Below are 7619 nucleotides of genomic sequence, written 5' to 3' on the forward strand. Positions count from 1 at the left end.
GATAATCTGTTGCACCTCCTCACAGTCTAATATAACCTTTGATACACCCACTCTAAAATACAGGCTACCATTTTCTAAACCATTGACACACCAATACCAGTTACTACATACCCACTCACTGATTCCTACATCTATACACACATCCACTCCCTCATCCACACAGTCATTCATACATGCAGTGACTCATCAATATTGCCAGTATCATATGCACTGATAAAGCTATAAAACACTCACACTGCCACTCACCGATAGAGTTACTTACACAGCTAGTCGGTCATGCAAAGAATCAATCACACTCCCATTTACTCACCTACATAGTTATACACATACCACCCCACTAATGTATACAGATACTAACACATATTTACTCTGTTATACAATCGCTGACACAAGCACACACTTATCCATACTGTCACTCTCACTATCACTCACTCTCACATATAGTCATTTATATACTCCAACAATCACTTATATTGCCTTTCACATATGTAGTTACTCACATATGTACCACTGAGACATCCATTCAGTCACCAACACACCTATATACACACTCACCCACCCATACAGCCCCTCACTTACACACTGTTGAACCAATACACCCAGTGAATCACCCACTCATACATCCATGCAGGGAGTTACACACACCCCACCCACTCACACAGACATTTAGGCACCAATTTAGGTACTCAGACAAACAATCAAAAACCCATATAGAGACTCATATAGCTACTCACCAACCTAAGCAACCACTTATACACCAACTCACACACTGATACAGACAGTCATACAGATTAGTCAGTCACCCATGTATTAGAAAGACAGGTTTAATCACTCACTTATACACTTAGTCACAGACCTACTGAACCATCCTCTCAGATAGTCATAAGCTCACTCATTCTTCAATACACCTTGGCCTATATATATATAAAATATATTTAAAGTGTACAGAAACACACAGCCACTGGATGATGTCATCAGTGATGTCACTGACCATGTCATAAGTGATGTAATATGTGATGTCATCAGCAGTGCATTGTGGGGGCACGAGTTATAATTAACTAATGGCCGAATTGCTCTGGTTTTGTATGAGTGAAATTTCAAACTAACTATAACGTCCCTGAAACCTATGTTTTTTTCAGTGTATGTATATATATATTTCAACCACTCCCGACTCCTTCTCCAGTAATCGGACTCCGACACAAGGGTAAGCTTCACCATTAAGCTCTTGTTTATTTAATCCACTTGACGCGTTTCGGCACACCTGCCTTTCTCATAATGGGAAGTCACAAAAAATCAAACATTTTTAAACAGAGGATTGAAAGTCACGTGGTAATTGCCTAATAGATATGGCAAACAGACTATACATATAAATGCATCATCACTGTGCTTCACTATGACCAACTCGTTAATCCAGTAGTTGAAACATCACTACCAGACCATCATGTATAATATTGAATGTGCTAAAATTTACTATTTACAAACACCATACCAAAATTACTCGAGGTAAACTTTCACTATTATAACATAGCTACAAGTTCATTTCCACATCTCTGTTGCTTTTCCTTGATAAAATCTCATTATAGCAAACAATTTTCAATGTCCTTCATGGTATGTTACACATCGGCACATCCAGTCCAAATTTGTGTCGTTCTCAGTGTCCATTTGCAACAGAATATGTATATATTGCCTACTGGCGGTCGCCAGTAGGTAGTTATAGTTAGGACCTATTTTCCATAGGAAATCCGCAACATTCAATTTGGAATAACTTTGGCGCCCGTTGACGAATCTTTGCGAAATTTTCAAAACTTTTGTCCAGCTCCGGTCCGCTCCTATCCTGAAAGTCTCGGGATGATTAGTGTAGCGGGGGCTGAGAAAAAAGGGGGTCCCAAAACGTGTTTTCCCCATGCAATTTCCCATAGGACCTTTAGCCGCAGCTACAGCCCGAACTGCTGAACGGAATTACACCAAATTTGGCAGAAAGGTAGACCTTGGTCCAGAGTTGTGCCTTTTGCTTAAATTGTGTAAATCCGTTCAGTAGTTCCTGAGAAAATCAAAATCACATATATATCTGGGCGGAGCCTAACCTCACATCCCATCGTGAGATTTGATTGGCTGTCAGTACTTCATCCAAGAAGTGTTGGCAGCCATCTTGGGACCAATATACATGATAGCACCTCATTAAAAAACATTGCAGTTATTAGAAGGTTTTAAGACTTTAGTTATATTATAAATCATTTGTTGATGGCACCATACTCATTTTAGGAATTGTGGTGTATTCTAAGGTGATTTTATTATGTGGAAAAGTCTTCTGCTGTGATATCATGAATCATGTTTGAGAGAAAACTATTTTCTCATGCTTTAACCACAGAGGTTTGGAAGGTGATCTATAAGCTAAACTGAGAGCATATTTTCTGTAAATTCACATTATCTTTCTCAGTCATGTGAAAATGAACTCTGACATTCTCAGTAAAACATGTGCATCCAACAAGGGCAGAGACTGTCAGTTGATTCCTTTGTGTTCTACTGCAGCTTCCCAGAGTGTTCTAAAAAACAACTAGAGCGCTAACAGTCCTACTTATGACAAACGTATTGCACACCTGAAGCCATGTTGTTTGGAATAAAGTGGTAACTCTTAAAACATTTAATTTAAAAAGGAACAAAATGAGGGGATTCATTTTGCCATAGAAAGTATGATTAGTGCTGCAGAAAGGAAAATTAGAGCAAATTTTGAGTGACTTCTCAAATCCTCTTCTATTTCATTAAAAAATTCTGACATGCAGACTGAAACATGCACTTTCAATCCCAGCAGCAGACTTCCCTGGTGAGCAGTAGCTTTACTACAGTGATCTAATGAGCAACTAGAGTGCTAACATTCTGAATTTCTGGCAAATGTGTGAGACATCTGAATGACTTCTTGATGGAATCAAAGTAAAAAACTGAAAGTATTTCCTACTGAGGCGACTGTAGTAAATGAGGAAATTAGTAAACTTCATAACAAATAAGTCTCCCAAAATGGCCACCAGAGACAAAAGCGCCCAAATGTAGCACAAATATCACCCAGATGTAGCCCAAGTATAGCCCAATGACAGAATGTCCCAGAGTCTTCTTACGAACAACTAGAGTGCAAACAGTCTTACTTTTGACAAAAGTATGGCACACCTGAAGCCATCTTGATTGGAATAAAGTGGTGACACTTAAAACATTTACTTTGCAAAGGAACAAAATGAGGGGGTTCATTTTGCCATAGAAATTATGATTAGTGCTGCAGAAAGAAAAATTACGACACATTTTGACTTCTCAAATCCTCTTCTATTTCATACAAAAATTCTGACATGCAGACTGAAACATGCACTTTGAATACCAGCAGCAGACTTCCCTGGTGAGCAGTAGCTTTACTATAGTGATCTAATGAGCAACTAGAGTGCTAACATTCAGAATGTATGGCAAATGTGTGACACATCTGAATGCCTTCTTGATGGAAGCAAAGTAAAAAACTGAAAGTATTTCCTACTGAGGAGACAGCAGTAAATATCACCCAGATGTAGCCCAAGTATAGCCCAATGACAGAATGTCCCAGAGTATTCTTAAGAACAACTAGAGTGCTTACTGCATTACTTATGACAAAAGTATGGCACACCTGAAGCCATCTTGATTGGAATAAACTGGTAACACTTAAAACATTTAATTTAAAAAGGAACACAATGAGGGGATTCATTTTGCCATAGAAATTATGATTAGTGCTGCAGAAAGGAAAATTAGAGCACATTTTGAGTGACTTCTCAAATCCTCTTCTATTTCATTAAAAAATTCTGACATGCAGACTGAAACATGCACTTTTAATACCAGCAGCAGACTTCCGTGGTGAGCAGTAGCTTTACTACAGTGAGCTAATGAGCAACTAGAGTGCTAACAGCCAGAATTTATGGCAAATGTGTGACATATATGAATACCTTCTTGCTGGAATCAAAGTAAAAAACTGAAAGCATGTCCTGCTGAGGAGACTGCAGTAAATGAGGAAATTAGGAACCTTCATAACAAATAAAACTCCCAAGATGGCCACCAGAGACAAAAGAGCCCAAATGCAGCACAAATATCACCCAGATGTAGCCCACATGTAGCCCAATGACAGAAGTGTGCAAAACACTTATGTTTAGTGTTTTTGCAGTTTTATATAGAGCAGACTTGTCAGGTATTGGAGTGCTTTACATGAGCATTGGTTACATCACACAAGATCAAATTCATTTTGGTTGTAGACATGGGGAGATTTACAGGCACATGCATCAAAAAGAGAGTTTGCGAGTCCTTATTTGCGAATTTTAAGGAATCGCAAATAAAGACTCGCAAAACACGATGCAACAAAAACATTGCGAGAATATTGCGAATCGCTAAAAATCGCTAAATAAATTGCGATTTCGGCATTTGCGAACTCGCTATTAGCGATTTCGCAATTAGCGAAATCGCTAATACCGAAGTCGCTTTTTGATGCATCCTGATGACATCACAACCAGGAAGTGAGCAGCACCAGCCTCATTTCCAGTGCACAGTGTCAGGGAGAGGAGGGAGCTGGCTCTGGGAGCAGAACAGGAGTGTGACAGAGACAGAAGAAAAACTTGTGATATCAAATGGAAGCCTCACAAACAGCAGAGGAGAGCCAAACAGGCAGGAAACGCAAAATTAAATTTGCAGAAAAAGAAATTGACACCCTCATTGAGGGAGTAGTCCACAGCCATGACAAGCTGTTTGGAAAGGCATCATTGAAAGTGGCAGAGCAGGAGAAAAGGAAAATCTGGCTCCGGATCCAAAACAGGGTCAATGCCATTGGGGTGACACACCGCACCATTGAAGAACTCAAAAAACGATGGTACGACTTGCGCAGTCGGGCTAAGGTGCGCATAGCTGACCGCCTGAAGGAGGCAAAGAAGACAGGAGGGGGAACACCAACAGACACTGGGAACACTCCCATGGAGGACTTGATTGAATCCACCATCCAGCCAGAAGCTGTTGTTGGTGTGACCCAGCTGGACACGTCCGGAGCAGCAAACACATCTGAAGGTAAGATGAATGTATGTTTTCTTAGTGTTACAAAATGTAAAGGTAGAACTCGACCACAGCACAGCCCAAGTGCAGACCCTGAACATCCAGTACACAATGCATTCAGTAGGTGAGGGGCATTATGGGAGATGTAGTCAGGTCAAGCAGTTAAAATGTCAAATCTCAGAGTAACAACCCAAAAAAGCTTAATAGAGTATAAAATCATTTACAAAGGCAGAAATTTATTACTGTGCAATTAATATCACAGACATGAAATAATACAGTGTTGCACTGTTTCACCTCACAGATGCACAACGTGTAGAAGATGTGGATAGCGATTCCCCAGACATGCAGGACACCAGCGCAGGTGAACAGATGGACACACCTGTGGTGCAAATAAATCCCTCACGTCCAACAAAGTCACGCAGGGCTACTGTTCCATCCCTAGTCACCATGGAGTGTGAAGATGATGAGGCTGATGCAACACCAGGTGGCAGCCATGGCCAGACAACTTCCATCACACAAACACAACCACAGGTCCCCAGAACTAATCACAGAGCCCGGCGTAGGAGAGGAAGAGCACTCAGGACACAGCAGGAGGAGCAACCAAGTGATGTCTGGGGTGGTCTTGAGGGACAGATGCTCCGTATGCAGCGCCTGCAGACAAAAAACACACGATTAGTACAATTGCAAGTTGGCAAGATGGCTAGCAACATAGCAGTACTGTCAGAAAGTGTGCAGCAACTGAGCAAGGTGATGCATGAGGGAAATGTATCCCAGAAGAGACAGCATCGTCAACTAATGCTGCAATTGAAAATGTTTGCTAAATCAAACAATAGATTGGCCACGACAACTGCACTGCTGGCACGTAGGTCTGTGACCATGCAAACTGAAATGTGCCATTGGAGCGGCGATGTGGCTAAAGCACTGGACCAGGTCACCAATGCAGTTGATTTGCTAAATGCTTCCACAATTGCGGCCAACAATTCCACGCCCGAAGAGGGTAGTGAGGGTGGCTCAAGCCTAAGTAGTGTGGCAGTTCCAGTCCGCACTGCAGGAAGACGCAACACACGCAGCAGTACCCCCGCCGCTTCCAACATAACGGATGACAATGCTGGGTCTGACAGGCGTCTGGGTGTTCGTGGGAAAAAGCGCTAGACTGGCATGTACAAGTGCATTCCACTATGGTGACGTAACCATTTATTTGGATTTGACTTTTCACAGAGTGACAAGTGAATTGACATTTGCAAACCACTTATGTCCATTGCACTGGTCAGATTACAAGTGTGCTTGAACACTCATGGCAATTTTATTTAATTAAAGAATACTCTGATAGCAATAGTCAGTTTCTGTGTCATCATTACTCACCTCAGAAATAATTTTGTGTGATGTCAAATCTTCTCCTACGCCCTTCTGCTGCGCCTGCCCCTTGTGCTGCATGGTGTTGTGGCACTTGCTGGTTCCCATCCTCCGAATCGCTGTCAGACACCTCGATGTCCATTCCTCCCCTTGTCGCTATGTTGTGCAGCATGGCACATGCCGCTACTATCTTGCAGCATTGTTCAGGGTTGTACTTCAGTGCTCCACCGGTCTTATGTAGACATCTGAATCGGCTCTTCAACAGCCCAAATGTGCGCTCTATGATGTTCCTTGTCGAAATATGTGCTGCATTGTACCTCTGTTGATTGGCAGTTGTGGGATTGAGGTAAGGCGTCATTAGGTAATTACGCAAGGCGTATGCGCTGTCACCTACATGTAATGGAGCAAAGAGTCAGTGGCAGCTTCACATTGACATACGTACAATGACAGTGATAAACTATAACACATATTTACCAAGCAGATGTCCCTCTCCAAATTCTCCCCTGACAAGACGGGTGTGTATGCCACTTTGCCTGAAGATATAAGAGTCATGTGCACTCCCTGGAAATTGCGCAACAATGTCAGTGATAATGTTTTTGGCATTGCAAACAACCTGAATATTGAGGGAATGGTAAGATTTCCTATTTCTATATATATATTCCTGTGTTGCAGGGGGACATATTGCAACGTGGGTGCAATCAATACAACCCAAAACATGTGGGAAACGAGCTATCTGGTAGAACTCCTGTTTGGTTTTTGCAAGGTCAAGCGCGGTGGTAGGGAACTTGATATGAGACCCGATCACGGCCATCATGGCATCAAGGAATGCTTTCAATATTCTTGAAAGTGCGCTTTGTGACACACCTCCCGCAACAGCAATGACCCCCTGAAAACTGCCTGACGCCAGAAGGTGTAGGCAACATAGGACCTGCACATGCGTTGGGATGGCATTGGTCCTACGTGTCTGTCGTTGCATTATGGGGTCCAATTCATTGATTAGGTCATGGATCATTGCTGCATTGAGCCTATACTTGTCGTATATCTCATCCTCTTGCTGGCCTAGCAAAGTTATGCGGACTCTGAAGATGCGCTCATTCATTCGCCTCCGTCTCTGTGCGGCAGCCTGCAGCCTCATCCTCCTCGCCATCAGGTAAATCCCTGCCATTGTGAACAGTGCTGGCTCATTCTGGGTGTGTTTAAATGGGTTTCAGTTGGTTTTCACCTGTCTG

The 7619-nt window shown here is 42.3% G+C and overlaps 1 long non-coding RNA gene across 1 annotated transcript; it reads right to left on the reverse strand.

Moving 5' to 3' along the window:
* Nucleotides 1-5253: 5253 nt before the first annotated feature.
* Nucleotides 5254-6780, reverse strand: LOC146858057 (uncharacterized). Its single transcript, XR_014979983.1, has 2 exons — nucleotides 6400-6780; nucleotides 5254-5688 (listed from the first exon to the last, which is right to left on the reverse strand). It is a non-coding gene; the product is annotated as an uncharacterized LOC146858057 (long non-coding RNA).
* Nucleotides 6781-7619: the final 839 nt, after the last annotated feature.

This window comes from Triturus cristatus, chromosome 3_2, assembly GCF_964204655.1.
Source record: "Triturus cristatus chromosome 3_2, aTriCri1.1, whole genome shotgun sequence".
In the NCBI taxonomy this organism is placed as follows: Eukaryota; Metazoa; Chordata; class Amphibia; order Caudata; family Salamandridae; genus Triturus; species Triturus cristatus.